Here is a 17,440-nt window from a genome sequence, read left to right on the forward strand (position 1 = left end):
CATAGCTGAAGGAGGTGTAATGTTTCTGTCTGTACTCCTTTGCAGATTATCTTTCCACAGCAACAACAATCCTGAACACTAAACCCCTGTTATACTCTTTTACACACTTGACACACTACTGATCCTTTGTGATCAGTCAACAGTGTAGGTCATCATTATATCCTGGCATGTCCAAAGGTTGGTTTTGTGTGTACTCTCCAGTCCAGCTGGTGCATATTGGAATTTTGACGCATTGTTACAACTGCCTTATGTACACAGAGAACACTGTCCTCCTACCAACAAACTCAGATATATGTGAGAGGTGCAACTGTATAGACAGACAGGAGGCTGAGCTCTCCCAAGCCATGACTGGCACAGTCTATCGAGTGGCGAAGGTAACCACACACACCACAAATGCAGTCGCACATGGACCTATGACAACAGCAAACCATATACATTGACACACAAAGACATACTTGGAGCATCTAAATATACTCTGCCTAAGCAGCAGAGATATCCAAAGCAGACACACAAACAACTGCTAACACACAACCATACACACACATATCACATAGTTCACAAAGTCATTGTGCCACACAGTCACTGCCCTTAGGCCTACACAACACACCTCATACACTTGTATTAGGTGACTGTAATTGTCGGTCACACTGACATCCCACTCACCAGGCTGAACAAGGTGAAGGTCACTTTGTGCTGTGTGTCAGGTGCCAGGATATGCCACATGACACATGCACTGTTGTCAGTCCACTGCAAGTACAAATATGGCTCCATCATTGACCATGCTGGTGTGTAAACCCTCAGACATTACTCCCTGGACTACATGACAAGAGACATAGAGGAGCTCTCTGATCATGTAGCCCAGGCCAGTATGACCCTGACCTTGTGTAGCATCTTACCCTCACCAAGTACTATGTCACAGTATACAGATGAAATGATCATTTTTAACAGTTGCCTAGCATATTGTTGTCATTCACAGGGGATCCAGTGTCTGTCAGCCTGGGATTACATGCTCAACATGCCACGTACATTCGCTATGGACGCCATGCACCTGTCACCCCTAGGCTTTCACAGACTGCCTTAGGCTCTTGACACACACATAGTGGCTGTTTGAAGTGAGGGTCAGTAGACATAACCACAGCCATAGACGTTACAGGGTACAGGAAACGGAGAGTGATGGTGCTCAACAACTGATGTCTAACCCTCAGAATGCATGCACTCAGGACTCACATGAGTATGGAATCTGTTGATATATGTGCAGTAACAAACACCTGGTTCAGGCTCACAAAAGCACAGCAGCACTAACAGGTTTTACGTCATACCATGGTTTTCAGACACAAGACTCGGACCAGACAACAACAATAGGGGGGGGGTATCCATATACATCATTCATACACACACCTCCAGGTTGGTAGCAGTGCACAAAGAATCGGGGAACGTACATGTGCAACTGAGAGTGGGCAAAACTGCATTTCAGTTTGTAGACTGTTACCGACCACACTCCCAAACTTGGGAACAACACTCGTTATTCCTGGGAACACTGGGGAATGTGAAAGTCTCACCAAACACCATTATATTGTGTGACTTCAAATGCACAAACATTGACTGGGTATACTACTCAAGCACTGACACCCTCGCACAACAGTTGCTAGGATTGTTACACTCAAATGGTATGGCAGACCTGTTCACCACAACCACAGGGGGTTAAAACATGTGGGACCTGATCATTAACCACATGGGGACTCTATGTTCCACAACAGAGGTATACCTGTCATTGTTAAGGTCAGAACATACATTCATCTCACTATACATACATATCCCATACACACACACATCCTATGTGATCTCAGTGACGTACTTCTTATGACCAAATGTCACACTTGTACAAACTGAGGTGGTATCCCTCAATGACCCTGGGACAGTGTTAATTACAGCTCAGACCACTTCATACTTTACAAGCCCATTCTATGGACAACTACTCGAATGCATGGATCATGCTATCCCAGATAACTACAAGACTCACTCCTCCAAAGGCAGGGGACCTGTCTACTGGACCATGGCCATTAATGAGCTATACAGAGACAGGAGGAGGCTACTACATTATAGAGCACAATCACAATCAGGAAGGCATCTCTGATCAGTACTATGGTATAGCTACGATCACTTGTTGATTCATCTAGGCCCACTTCTAACGGACACTTACAACAGACACTATGGACAATCACAAGGCCTTATTTAGTTATGTCAGGGACCTGTATGGGAACTCACAGATATGCTGTGAGTTACTGTATAATTACAAATGATACAGTGAACCCACTGACATTGTGAACATCCTGGACAACAGGTTCAGTGGGAATGTTTCCCCACCATCCCCCCTGCAGTGCACATGTCCATCACAACAGGGTGTAGCCTTCCTGACATCACAGATAAACATGAGTGTGCTGCCCTCTCTATAGCAGACAACACAGCATCAGTGGGACCAGATGGTGTCCCGGACTGTGGCATACACAAGATTCATGACAAACTTCACACTCACATTATGTCACTGTTCAATATCACAGTTACTACAGGATATGTACCCATGGAATGGCGTACAGCTACGGTGTACCTGCTCCACAGTGCTGGTGCCACAAGGGACCCTGGACATTATCCCAATATATGCCTAACTATCCTGGTCTGCTATGCTATGGAGTGTATCATCATGGAACACATACACATTGTGAACCTACAGACACTCGATCCTACACAATTTGGTTTTGTTGTGGGCATATCTTGCCTCTTGCAGTGGTTTGATGTTTTTAAACAGTTAACAGGTCCATAGACGTACACAGGCTTATCCACACAGCCTACCTGGAGCTCGCACACCAGTTCTACACAATACCCCACTTGGCCTTTATACATTAGATCACCAGATTCATTATCTACACATATGTCAAAAGATGGATTGCTAACTGGATCATGGATAGCACACACATGGTCAGTATTGCAGGTGCCATGTCTGGCTATACACCAGTTACACATGGCATCCCACAGGGCTCAGTCCTGGGACCTCTCTTGTTCTGTATATATTTCTGAGACATACTGGCTAACAAAGGAGGAATATGGCTGACCATGTTTGCAGATGACTGCAAACTGTGTGCCATAATCAACTCCACAGCTGGCACAATCATCCTCAGAAAGGGTCTCACAAAGATGGATGACTGGTGCCAGAGCCATGGCCTACAGCTACCTTCCTTTAGATGCATAGTCATCACCTTTGGTAGTAACATCGTGCATAAACATTACCACATAGGTGATGATACATCACATACAGTGTGTGTGATTTGTGATTTGGGGACATGAATACTTAGTACTCTCGCCTTTGACATTCACGTTGCCAATGTTGTTCGACACACCTTCTATTTAGCCAACCTTATCCCATACGGTTTTACATCCAGATCAGGTGGGGTCATTGTGACCCTATAGTCATCAGGCACATGCTTAGATACAATGCCCCATTTCGGATGTACCTTACCCAACATCTGCAGCAACTGGAATGTACACAGATTTACATAACCAAGTGGATCTAGGGACTCACACAGATGGTATGCACAGTTTGGCTATGGTGACCCCAGCTCTCCTCAGTTGCTTACTGCCTACTTGGATGCAGTCTGTGCCTTTTGTTTGAAGCCATGTCCATCACAGCATTGATGGACAGGCTGCACATGAGGTTATCAAAGTCCCTTATAGCTACATGCTCCAGGGACAGGTACATGAGCAATGATGTTAATAGGACATGCTGGAGGGGCATATTACCATCACAGAGGCTCCACTCACTCAGGAATGTGATCACAGTCCCACATATGCACAGACCCATGCTGACCACATACAGATGACCTCTTCACAGGTAGATGGGTGATCATATGTTTAATCCTGGGATATGTTATGTGTCCCTGCTAGACAGAGGCGGATTGAAATGAACATATGTAAGATATCTTGTGTGACCTACTATTAACAGGCACAGTCTACTGATCTAGTGGGGTTGCAAAATACAAACACACTGTGGCTAGGCTTTTACATACCCCAGGGCAGATAGCCTAGTGTCAACATCTGAACCTATGCTAATGTTCGGGATGCACATTGTTCAGTGATGGTACTGATTGCAGGTTTTGTTTCATCTCTGCTTTATCACTTCCTATGAACAACCTAGGTTTCTGCATAACATATTTGATTGTGACAGGATTTCGCTATATTATATTGTGTCTGTTGTCATATCACTGTGTGCACATGATGGATTGGTGAATAGTGCGAGGTTCCTGGGTTGACACATGCAACTGAGGGATATGTGTGGCCCACTGCTGTACTCAAACTTGCCCTAAGTGTGTGAGCATGCCCAGTTCAGACTTTCAGTGTTTTGTTGCCTGACATTTGTCTCATATTTTCAAGTTGTGAGCATGCCCAGTGTGACCTTGCAGTATGTTGCTGTCTAAGGTCCACTACATTTGTTGATGTGTGTGAACATTACCAATATTAACATTTATACTATATGTGTGTTGAATATCAGGTTCTATTATTACTGCAGGCCTCACCTTTGTGTCTTAACTTGACAGGGATTATGCTATGCCTGCAAGGTTTCCATGAGATACTTAGCATTGACGTATCAACATTTTTTCATACAAGCTGACCATCGACATGCTGTCATGGTTTAGTGGTTCTGTACTATGACTACAGTGTATTGTATCCTGGGTTCAAGGACTGTCACTGCTTCATATTTTCATACATGCCAGAACAGACTGCTTCAAGAAAAGTGAAGCAAATATGAACATGTTAACCTGCTTTTGCTGAACTATACCCACATCTGACCAGACTTGCACAACATTGCTGGACAGTGCACAATATTGCTGAACATTGCCTGTAGTTTCATAGTTTCATAGTTTAGTACTAGGCTATCTGCTCTGGGGCATTTATAAGCCTAGCCATAGTGATGTGGCTTTCGCCACCCCATGTAATGGTACAAAAGTGTACAGAATAGATTTAGAATACTGTGCCTCTGTCTAGTAGTGACACAGTGAAGACCCCCTTACATAATAGAATTAGTTTACTGTGCCTCTGTCTAGTAGTGACACAGAGATGACCCTGGGGTAAACCTACGATCTCCCATCCACTCGTCAAGATTTCTCTTGAAGAGAGTCAGTGAGGGGCTCTGCCTAACATGAACTGGGATTCTGTTCCAGAGTATGGGAAGCCTCTGAGTTATGAATCTGTCCCTCCAGCATGTCCTATTCATATTTGTGCTGAGGTTTAAATCTTTAGCTCTCATGGTTCTGATGGATTTGGATTTTTTGAGGTGGAGCATATCCATCAATTCCTGATTGGACATGGCCTTGTACGTCAGGCACAGATCACCTCTGAGCAGGTGGTATGCTACTGAATAGAGCTGGAGTTTCTTTAGTCTGGCAGCATATCATATATGTTGGAGACCCTTGAACCTCTTGGTGAGGTACTTTTGGGGTCTCTCTAGCTGTTGCAAGTGCCAGGTGAGGTACATACCAAATGGGGCATTGTACTCAATCATGGGCCTGATAAGGGAGGAGTACAGGGGTACAATGACCTCCTTTGATCTGGATGTGAATCCCTTCATGATAAGGTGGGCAAGGTAGAAAGTCTTTCTAACCACTTTGGCAACGTGGGTGTCAAATGAGAGGTACTATTGACTTGGGTCCCTAGGTCTCTGATTACTTTTTCCATACTCAGTGGGTTACTGTCTATGTGATAATGTGTGGGTACTTTGTTTTTCCCAAAGGGGATGACTATACATTTTTTGGCATTTAGTTTAAGGCCATGACTCCGGCACCAGTTGTCCATTTCAGTGAGGCCTTTCTGTAGGATGTATGTGTCAGCTGGTGTATTGACTATGGTGCCTATTTTGCAGTCATCTGCGAACTTTGTCAGCCACAACCCTCCCATGTTTGCTTTCACATCTGAGAAATAAATGCCGAACAAGAGGGGTCCCAGGACAGAGCCCTGTGGGACACCACTTGTGACTGGCTTTGAGTCTGACATGGCTCCAGCAATTTTTACTTTATGGGTTCTATCCTTTAGCCAGTTTGCCACCCATCTTGTGACATATGGATTTACATTTAAGCTGTTGAGCTTGTCTATGATGCCAGAGTGGGGTATTGTGTCGAAAGCTTTAGCCAAGTCCAGGTAGGCTGTATGGACTGCTTTGCCCTCGTCAATGGCTCTAGTGACTGTTTCGAAAAAGTCAACCAGGTTCAAAAGGCAGGATTTGCCCTTTACAAAGCTGAACTGGGTGGGATCAAGTGTCTGTAAGTCCCCAATGTCTCTGTTTATGAGTTCCATAATGATTCTTTCCATAGCTTTGCAGACCAGGCTGGTTAAGCTTATGGGGTGGTAGTTACCAGGGTCTGTAGAGGTGCCTCCTTTGTGGAGTGGGACTACTGTTGCTGTACTCCAGTGTTCAGGTACATATCCTGTAGTAAAGCTAAGGTTAAATAGCATTTTTATGTGCGGGTTTAGCTCCTCTTGGAGTTCACGTAGCACGCAACCTGGGATACCGTCAGGTCCCATTGATGCTGTGTTTTTAGCTTTGCTGAGGGTGGTTCTCACCTGGACATCTGAGATGACAGGGAGGTTACATTCAGCTGGGATAAGTATTTCTTCTTTTGGGGGTGAGGGAGGGGAGAAATTTGCACTGAACCTGTCTGCCAGAATGTTGGCGATATCTGTGGGTTCAGTGTATTTTTTGTGATTGTGAACTAACTCTGAACATATCTGAGGGTTTCCACCCAGGTTTCTAACATAGCTGAAGAAGGCCTTGTGGTTATCTTTAGTGTCCATAGCGATTTTTCTCTCAAAGTTGGCCTTGGATGTTTTTATGAGAGAATGTAGCTTTCTACTAGTGCTGATCAGAGATGCCTTCTCTTTATGGGATTTTGCTCTGTCGTGCAGTAGCTTCCTTCTTTTGTTATACAATTTGTTTATGGCTGGGGTCCACCAGACAGGACGCCTGCCCTTGGTGGAGAGGGTCTTGGTTTTATTTGGGATTGCATGATCCATGCATTCTTGGAGATGTCCGTAGAAAGCATTTGTGAAGGATTCTGCATTGTGGGATGTGGTTTCCACTGGCCCAATGGGCTTAAAGGATACCATCTCAGTTTTAAGAAGTGTAAAGTCGGCTTTTGAGAAGTTTTTCACTGTAGTCTTTTGTGTTGGGGGTGGAGGTGGGATATGTATATCCAGGGTGATTAGTTTGTGGTCAGATCTCACTAGTGAGGGGTATACTTCTGGTGTGGAGCACTTTGTCCCCATGTTTGTGATGATCAGGTCTAGTATATTATCTCCCCTTGTGGGAGAGGGGACTAGCTGTTCCACTGCTTTTGAATTTATGAATTCCAGGAACCTTTGGGCTAGGGTGTTTGGGCTAGAATAATGCACCCAGTCTATGTTAGGGTAGTTGAAGTCTCCCAATATGATGGTGTTTGGTGAGACATTCATATCCTCCAATGTCTTCAGGAAGGCTGAATGGGGTTCCTGAGATTGGGAGGGTGGTCTGTAACATGCTACCCGTTGTATAACAGTTTTGCCTATGGTTAGTTGCACCTGGATGGTCTCTGATGCTTCATGTGTTGCCACTAACCTGGAGGTGTGGGTGTCCTTGATGAATATGGACACTCCCCCTCCCTTTTTGGTTTGGCCCGAGTTTTGGGGCCAAAAAGCATGATACGAGGTATAGCCTGGTAGCGCTGGGGTGCTCTCAGGAGCCTTGAACCAGGTTTCAGTTACTGCACAGACATTGATGTTCTCCATACTGAGGAGTGCTTCGAGAGCAATGCTGGGTGTGTGCAATTTTGTTTACATATACTAAATAGTGGTGAGAGCTGTTTATCAGTGCTTTATATTGCTTAACACATAACAATCATGCCTCAGGTGGTGCTGCAGGGTTGCCTATATCAGATGCACATTTTACACTCCCTATACATGTTTAACAGGTAGTGTCAAGTTAGGCATCCCTTTTACTATATGTGCAAGTCGGAGAGAGGTATCATTTCCAGGGTTCCTACTGAGCCAGTGTATATGCTATGCGTTGCCTCTTTGCCAAGGCCAAAGCATACTGGGCACAGCTCCTTCTGCCTACTGGGGCAGGCTCAGTTTGTTCCTCATCCGAGTCACGCTCTGCCTGTGATGGTCTTGGCAATGGTGGGGGGCTGTTGTGCCCGGCTCTATGCTGCTCCTGCTGCAGCTGTTTTCGCAGGATCATATTGTGTAGCATAGCACATACCATGACTATTTGAGTACATGTAGTTGGTGAGTACTGCAAGGCTCCACCAGATGTGTCCAGGCACCGGAACCGTGACTTGAGCAGCCCAAACACACACTTGATTACATTTTGTGTTTGTGCGTCTGCCTCATTATGGTGTTCCTGTTCAGGTGTGTGTGCATTTCTGATGGGTGTCATCAGCCACGGCTCGAGTGCATATCCAGCATCCCCCACTAGGTGACCATGAGGGATGTCCCCATTGGCAAATGTCTGGTACAGCTGTGTCAGATGCCAGATATGGGAGTCATGGTAGCTTCCAGGACAGCCAGCACACATTCATTATTATGCCCTGGGCATCACACATGACCTGGCAGTTGATGGAGGGGTAACCCTTGCGGTTATAGTAGACCCTACCCCGCTCACCGGCTAGTGCTTTGATGCGAATGTGCGTGCAGTCTATTGCACCCACTACCTCAGGGTATTCCGCTATTTGCTGGAAGAGACGCATATTGCTGGCCAATACCTCATGGGAATTGGGGAAATATACATGATCAACAACATGTGCTGCCATGGCATTCAGGAACTGGTGCAGTACCCTGGATGCTGATGCCTGTGAAATCCCCATCATATCACCAGTTGGTCTCTGGAAGGTACCTGTTGCTAATATTCTTAGGCCAACACATACCTTGGTTTCCACTGGGATGGGTTCCCCTCTGTTGGTTCTGTGTGTGAGGTGTGGCCTGCATAGCTCAAAAATTTGCTGCATGAGGTCTCTGTCCACTCAATAGCGCTCCACTATCTCCAGCTCATGTAGCCCCTGGTAGGTTATCCTAGGCCTGTACACTTTTCTCCTTCTCCTCACTGTGGGTTGCTCAGCAGCATTTGCATTGTCACCACCCTCAGCATGTTGCATATGTCACCTTATGACAGCAATGGCAGCCCCTAACATTTCTTTGTCTCAGTTAAGCTTTTTCAGTTTTTACTTCTATTAGCTTACTGCAGTGTTGCAGTGTGTCTGTGAAAAACATACTGGAATGTTTTTTGCTGAGTTTTAAGTGCTGGGCTGGGCTAGTGTACTGCCTGTGTAATTGCCTGATTCTGATTGTTTTCACCTTCTAGCTCTGCTAGTACTCCCTGGTTAACTTCCTACTACTTGTTGTGCTTCCTTTTCCCTTTCTGTTTCCTCAGGGGGCAGTGTCGCGCAAACATGTGCACACCAGCTCACACGCGCACACACTTGCTTACACGGACTACAACTTGCTTATTCTTGCTAACACGCATGCACACAGGCACAAACATGATTACACGGATTTAAACATCCTTACAGTTGCTTACGCCGGCTTAAATGCGCGCACACAGCTGCACATGCGCGCACACAGGCTTACTCGGTTTTACAGCCGCACACACGCACGCATACACGGTGTAGGCATTTCTACAAGAAACTTTGGTGTTGTTCACGGCATACACCTTCAATTTCTTGCCTTTAGCTAGGGTACCTGTTGACACACCTCTTCCAGTGATTAGTATCTGACAGCAGACACACGCCACTCTACTCCAATGAGCTTCACTTCTCTCGGACATACCCCCCTTATGATGTCACATATCTTCTACTCTGTCACACCCCTTATCCTACTCCTACACTACACTGACTGTGCTCTTTTGCTATGTAAACTTGGGATTCACTATCCTTACCCTCATTTGCATAGGATTGCCTACTAATGCTTGGTTACAACGCTTAGACTGAGCTTCCCCCCTTAGGAACCTCTACTCGGTAGCCATGTTGTCTTTGGACTGCCATTCCCTTGCATTGTATATTAGGGATTACTATAAAATCCACATTTATGCTTTTTAATTATTGTTTTTCTGTTTTTTACCATGCACCGCATTTGAGCGGTGCTGCGCTACACTTAAACATCGGAGATCAGTAAAAAAATTATTTTTAATTTATTTTATTTTTGCTTCAATGGACATTGCCAATGGCCATATTTTTGGCCATTGGCATGCTTCCTTGACTGGATGCATCCTTTTTTTGGAGTTGTCATGGCTCAGTTTTGCTATTTGCAGAAACGTACTCAGTTGTCAACGGAGTACATTTCTGCAAATAACACTACTCTTACTCGGACAGGTTAGGGTTTCCTGAATTGCAAATTTACGTCATTTGCATACCTTTCAGCAGCAAATGAGGTAATTTGCATATCCTAGCCCTATCCGTGTAAGAGTCGTTTTAGGAGCTCTGTTGCACGCCCCTACCAGCTGTTCCTGGATCGCTCGGCGGACATGTTGGCTGCATGGAGTCTTACTCTACTCTTAGACTCCATGCAAGCCTTCGTAAATCCGGCCGTGTGTGTTTAATATCTCATCAGTATGATACATCACAAAAAGTATTTTATAGTTTATCATTTATTTTTATAATTTGTTATTTATTTTCATCATCATTTATTTGGTTTCTATTCTAACTGGCTATCTACAATGGTTTATGTCTCTTTTGAAGCCTGAACACTTTAACCACAGAGTAAATTCCTTTATTTATATAGCTATAGCATACAGTAAATGCAATTAAATAATTTTGCATATAGTGGATCTGTTTATTCAAATTTCTTGTTTATTTGACATGTTTAAGCCGAGAAACACAAAATAGGTGGTACTGCTGGAAATAACTCAATAATGTTTACTTGTCCAGCAAGGCTGTTTGACACTGTTTTTGCTGAGATTTTATAATTATTTAAATAATTAAACAAAGTCAAAGAACCACTCTTCATATCAGTTTTGCTTTTAGTGTTATACATAACTGAGTGATGCACACATATGAAACCATTATTTGTAAGATCAATATTTATCTCAGTTTAACTGATTTGGGATGGATGTCCTTTTATTTCACCTTTATGAAGAAGGTAATCAACCACTAGATATTCTTCAGGGCTAGCAAAAGATAGATGGTTATTTTAAAATCAAATTAATTTTTGATGTTGACTTTATGAAAAATTAGAATTTTTAACAACATCTTAGAGTTTGTTTACAAAGTATTAGTGCTGGAAAATATGTTTCCTATATTCAGTATATATTGTGGACACCATCACTGAACAACAAAAAGATTTTTGACAAGAGTGAAATATCTTAAATTTTTGCTTTATGTTAAGAAACAGCTCCTTTTTGAAACTTGTTGCCGCAGCAATACAGCCTTGTTATTTAACTGTGCATTTTTCTTCAATGAGAAATGTTCTTAAAGGAATAAAATAATATTGCAACTCTTTATATAATCAAAAGTAGACATTAGGCTTTTTACTAGTCATATGATGACTATTTATATACAAATAGTTGCTATATATACTAGGGTGTAATATATTTCCCTTCTGCTGAAAGACTGCAAAAGTAGAAAAATGTTGCTATGAACATAATATTGTGCCACTGGGTTTGAGAACTTACAGGTTTCCCAATGGCATAAAATATACTGACTCCATTTATACTGGGTTCCTATTACCAGATCGAAAGACCGTAATCGCGAATATGGAAATAGCGGCACATATTGCACGAAAGATGAAAACGCCAAACGTCCAAAAACAGTGAAAATTTAAATGTCGAAGTGTAATGGTTGGCCCGTTTGCAGTATAGCTCCATAAGGTAAATGTGCGATAAATAGGACTTTAGGGTTAGGATGTGGGTTAAGGTAACTGAATAGATAGGTAATGTATGTAAGATTTAGTGCAGTGTTAGAAGTAGGGTTTTATTTAACTGTATGTATGCGTATTATTTATTTTTGTTGGGGTGTATGTCTGTAGGGGAACTGTGCAGTAGTTACAGACCTTAGGGTTAGGGAGGGGTTAAGGATAGTGCATAGATAGTTGTGTATATGGGGTTTAGTGTAGTGTTAGAATAGGGTTTTGTTAAATGTATGTATGTGTATTATTTATTTTTTTGAGTGTATGTTTGTAGGGGACGTGTGCAGTAGTTACGGACCTTAGGGTTAGGGAGGGGTTAAGGATAGTGCATAGTTAGTTGTGTATGTGGGGTTTAGTGTAGGAATAGAAGTAGAGTTTTGGTACTTTACTTTAGGTTAGAAGTAGGGTTTAGTTAGTGTATGTATGTGGTTCATTTATTTTGTTTGGGTAGGTAGTATGTAGCGGGTGGTGGGGTTGGCTGACTATGACAGTTCGTTATTTTATTTTTTACTAATTAGTGCAGTCAGGATTTTTGTGGTGTCAACGTTTAGGTATTCGCATAAGGGTTTTTCGATTTGGTAATATAGACCCTTTATGCTGACATTTGTGCAATTTACAACTGGGCAGGGTTGAAAATGATTAAACGTCTCATGCAACTTAATATGGGCAGAATGATTGGCTTGAGAACAGAAATTGGCCAGAATGAGTCACAAGTAAAAAAGTACCCTTCTTTTGTTTTAGTTAAACACCTTTATGACACTATATTTGAGGAAGTAGAAATGCATGTTGCATTTATTACAAATAAGAAAAAGAATAAGCTAAATAGGGATCTTTTAGCTTATTCAAATTTACATGGCTACATCATCAAGAGCGCTTCCAAACATTTTGATCAACAGTTCACCAATAAGGGATCTGTATTTAACACAGGGAAGTGGCGTTTGGATGAATTAGATTCATTCTCTTCTAACTGCTCTGACATCAGTGGTAACCTTTCTTGTAATAGTGTGAACAGCTGTTCCACTACAGATTCACTTGAATGGATTGTTTCTTCTTCTAGATTTAACACAGGGAAATGGTGTTTGGATGAATTAGATTCATTCTCTTCTAACTCCTCTGACATCAGTGGTAACCTTTCTCATAATGGTGTGAACAGCTGTTCCACTGAAGATTTACTTGAATGGTCTTTTTCTTCTTTATGTACGGCTCCTTCTAGAGACAAGGATTTTACAGCCTCTTCTTCCAATGAATTGTCGGATGGAAGTGTTTCTAATCCAGATTTTCTCCTCTCATGGAGGAAAAAACAATGCATACTAAGAATCGGGTGAAGGGAAGGGGCTATTAGTATATACTTGGTGGATTTTCAACCTCAGTGATAAAATCTTTTATCTTACTGAAATTCAGGTACTGTCTATAGGGTTCACCTTTATCCCTATTAATAAGGCTTCCTTGACTGATGTTATTCTTGATTTTAAACAATATCTCAGAAATTTAAATTGAAAGTTTATTTATCATGATTTTAAACTGGATACTAATAGATTGATTTGCAAGAATCAAAGTGTTGTTAATCCACCATTGATTAGCACTCTGAATGTGTTTGGTCAAATGTGTGAAGGTGAGTTTTATAGAGTGCTTAGAAAATGTAAAAGCAACAAAAGAAATAAAAATAAAGTTATTTATAATTGTCATACTAATGAAGTTAAAGCTTTCAAACAATTATTTCATTATTCAGATCTTAAATTTATGAGAGCAGACAAACGGAATGGACTAGTAGTGATGAATAAAGTAGCCTATACTTCAGCAATGATTGAATTACTGTAGATTCTCACAGTTATAGGAAGGTCACTAAGGAATTTGTGAAGAAAAAATATCTCTTTATTGACATGACATTGTTAGATTTACTTTACCAAGGATGTCTTTTTGTGGAAGCATTTGCTTTTTGCACTGTGGATCAACCTGAAATAGGTACCATTTTTGGTATACCTAAAATCCCCAAAGACCAAGTGAGACATCCCTTTTGACCTATTGTAGCTGCTCCTAGGAATAAGACTGTGAATATTTCCACTTTTTTAGATGACATTCTAGATCCAGTTTGTTCAGAATAGTAAATTTTATTTAAACGATTTTTGGGTCTTTTTAAATGAACTCAGGAATTATAGTTTTTTGGGTGATGAAAGACTTCTTTGTACAGTTCATGTAGACTCATTGTACACCTCTATTGACCAGGATGAGGGAATAGAATTTGTGAAATCATATCTAAATAATTATGCACCTCATGTTGGGATAGATTCTAAAACTATTAATGTTCTATTGGATTTAGCGTTTAATAATAATTTTTTTTTATTTGACTCTAAACTTTAGCAGCAACTTTCTGGGGTAGAAATGGGGGCAAAAGTTGATCCTGCCTTCGCAAGTTTAGTCATGTGTTGGTGGAAGTCTCATTCTGATTTCCCTTCCTTCTTTTAAGTTGGTCATCTTTTATCGTAGATATATAGATGATTTGTTTTTTATTTGCAAGGGAAGTCAAAGTGAGTTTAAAATCTTTGTTGGAGAACTTAATAATAGTGTTAGCTGGTTTAAGTCTGAGATAGGGTCTATTGGTACCTAAGTTAATATTTTGGATATACAGCTTTATATTGACCTTCTTTCTAAACAATTTAGAAGTACAATTTTTAGAAAAGGTACTTTTAATAACAACTATTTATATTACACTAGTTTCCACCCCTCTTTTATAAGTTTAATATTTGTAGAGGTCAAGTTATTCAATTAAGTCATATTATTAGTGATGGGGCCTTATTTTTAAAGGAAGTAAATTTATTAATTAATATGTTTTGTAAAAGAGGATATCCTAAGGATAGGTTGGTTGAAATTTCAAATGAGGGTATTAATTATAGGGAATAGAAATTTCCATCCATTCTCTTTGCTGGATTTATACCAAAAGCCAATACTTGCAGTGAAGGCAGTGACAACAAGTTGGCCATCCCGATCTATTAAAGGTTTATTACAATATCAATGTATTTAATGCTTTTTATTTCTAGTTGTGGATAGAAGTTCTGGCGCATTCAGTTAATTAATCAGTTAATGTTTGATTGGTGGTTAGTTTCACCACCTCATTTTGGATGATTTTTAAGCTAGTCATTGTTCATTATATTTTATTCTGAATAAGTTATTTATTAAAAGAACGAAAGCTCTTGACCTACATTGGCGTGTTTTATTCTTACCCTGGTGTTCAGCTCTGGTGGAACTGGATAAAGGGTTTAATTTGGTTGTTTAGTTTGTTTTCAGGCTTTTGCTCATTTTCTTGTTAAAAGTAGAAAAATGTTGCAACCATACAGAAATTTCCATTTTTTATAGTAGATTGTTGTGCTTTCAAAAATTAAATTTTGTCCTAAGCGCAATAAACCACCCTTCTTCTAAAAACAAGGAGAAATAAAGTATAGTCAGTTATTACACACATATTATAGGCTTGTTGTGTACATTTTCTTAAATTGTGTGCTGTTTAATGTAGATATTAGCTGAATCTTTTTGAACAGCAGTGACTGCGGACAGATAATTATTGTCCATATTAACAGTAGCACTATTTAGTCAGGGAACATCTTCGAATATCCTATTCTATTGCAGGGATTAGGAAGCATATATAAATTACTACTTATAATTCTGAAGATTGCAGATGTCCTTGTAATGGAAAGATTTCAAATGCAAATGTGGAAAGAAAATATGTATATACCAAGTATGAGGTCACGGTATCTTACAGTATTCTGCCTATTCCATGGTAAAGCAATCTTTGATTTAGTAAATATATTTATATATTTATTTAGCATGAGCGTGGAATGATTATCCCCATGTTGAAGTGTATGACTCCCCCGCCCACTACAAAAGTGCTTCAAACATGTAACAGTTTCAGAATTCATTGTTTTATATTTAAAAGCAACCACATTATGTAATGTTGAAGTAAAAGTGAGGTTTGTTATTGAAACAAATAACTACTTTTGCTCCCAATTAAAATAAATCCATCAGAGTAAAACTCAATTATTGAAGATTCTTTCCATGGTAAATAAAAATCATATAATGCTACTAAAAATTCTGGCTGGTGAAATAAACAGGCAATGAAACAATTTGTACAAATTTATTAAAGACCGAATAAAATGCAATTGATTATGAAGAGGGTGCTCATTAGATGCAGAGGTATATCTATAATGAAATAAAAATTAATATCTGTCTAGTACTTTAGCAGTGTAACCCTTTTGGGTCACAATGCTGGGTCACCCCTTTGTGATAGAAAATACATAGTCATTATGGCAAAGTTAAAAACATTTAAGTTGCATTAAAAAGGAAAGATCAACATTCTGTGCAGTTCATTTATATTAGTAGGAAAGGCAGTAATATTTCTAACTTAAATTAGCTAATATTCTGTAATAATTAAGTATCCCATCACAAATCGTTCTCCTTATGTCCATTGCTTGGTAGTTTAGGCCACAGTTCTCTCACATCACCAAACACAGTAACACGGTTATGGCAAATGAATTAATGAATTACTTAAGAAATAGTAAATCATATGGCTTGAAAGAAACTCACTTGCAACATATATAAAATTATCTATGCATTTAGGGTTTGCACCAAATGGGTATAGTGTCTCAGACTGAGTACTATGTGGCACTGATGATAACTGGTCTGGATTCATAACTCAGTGTATTTTACCAATGGCTTGCGTCTAAGTCACTATCATATAAATATTCTAGGGAGCATGCTCTCTAAACTGACCAAAGATTTTGTTTTAGAACCAACAGTGCAGTTGTTTAGATGCATTAAATCTCTCAAGCTATAAAAGTATACTATTGTAATGCAAGAAAATAGTTATGAAAAATGATAGGGTTTTGCAATACAGAAATTATTTAGATGCTGTATAGCTTTTATGATTGAATACTTGGCTACCACATATCTTCCTGTTGGATAATTTAATAACATTGAATATTTTAGGAAAACAACATCAGGAGGTAGAATATTACTTATTCTGTATCTAATGATTTAAAGCTAGGTTATATCAGATGCATAATGAATTGTAGGACTTATAAAATTATACACAATTAAGTCTTTACCTACTGTCATGACCCAAAATGGACTGCACTCTGCATTTAAAATTTATACAAAGTATCTTGTATTCCATATGAGTGATATTAATGATGTTAAGACTAACTGCTTAGAATGTATATCACAATGTAATATAAATTCATATTTTTATATATAATTTAAGAAAACGTTAGTGCAAATCGTCTTATCTGCATGTAAAACTAAGTTTCTCTATCTTGTTTTTACTGACTACCGTGAAACCATATACAATCTTGAGGTCATAGAGTGCTTTAAAAATTCCAATTAAATTGTATTCAGATTACTCATCAGTAAAAATATTTCCTATAAGAAAATGAGCAATGTCTATCAATATGGAAATTTATAGAAATTTAAGCAATTTATCAAAACAAAAGTCCAGACTCCTGAAGAAAGTTGTGTCCAGCCCAGTGCAATGAAGATCTGC

Source organism: Protopterus annectens, chromosome 2.part0, assembly GCF_019279795.1.
Source record: "Protopterus annectens isolate FY-2018-M chromosome 2.part0, PAN1.0, whole genome shotgun sequence".
NCBI lineage: Eukaryota > Metazoa > Chordata > Ceratodontiformes > Protopteridae > Protopterus > Protopterus annectens.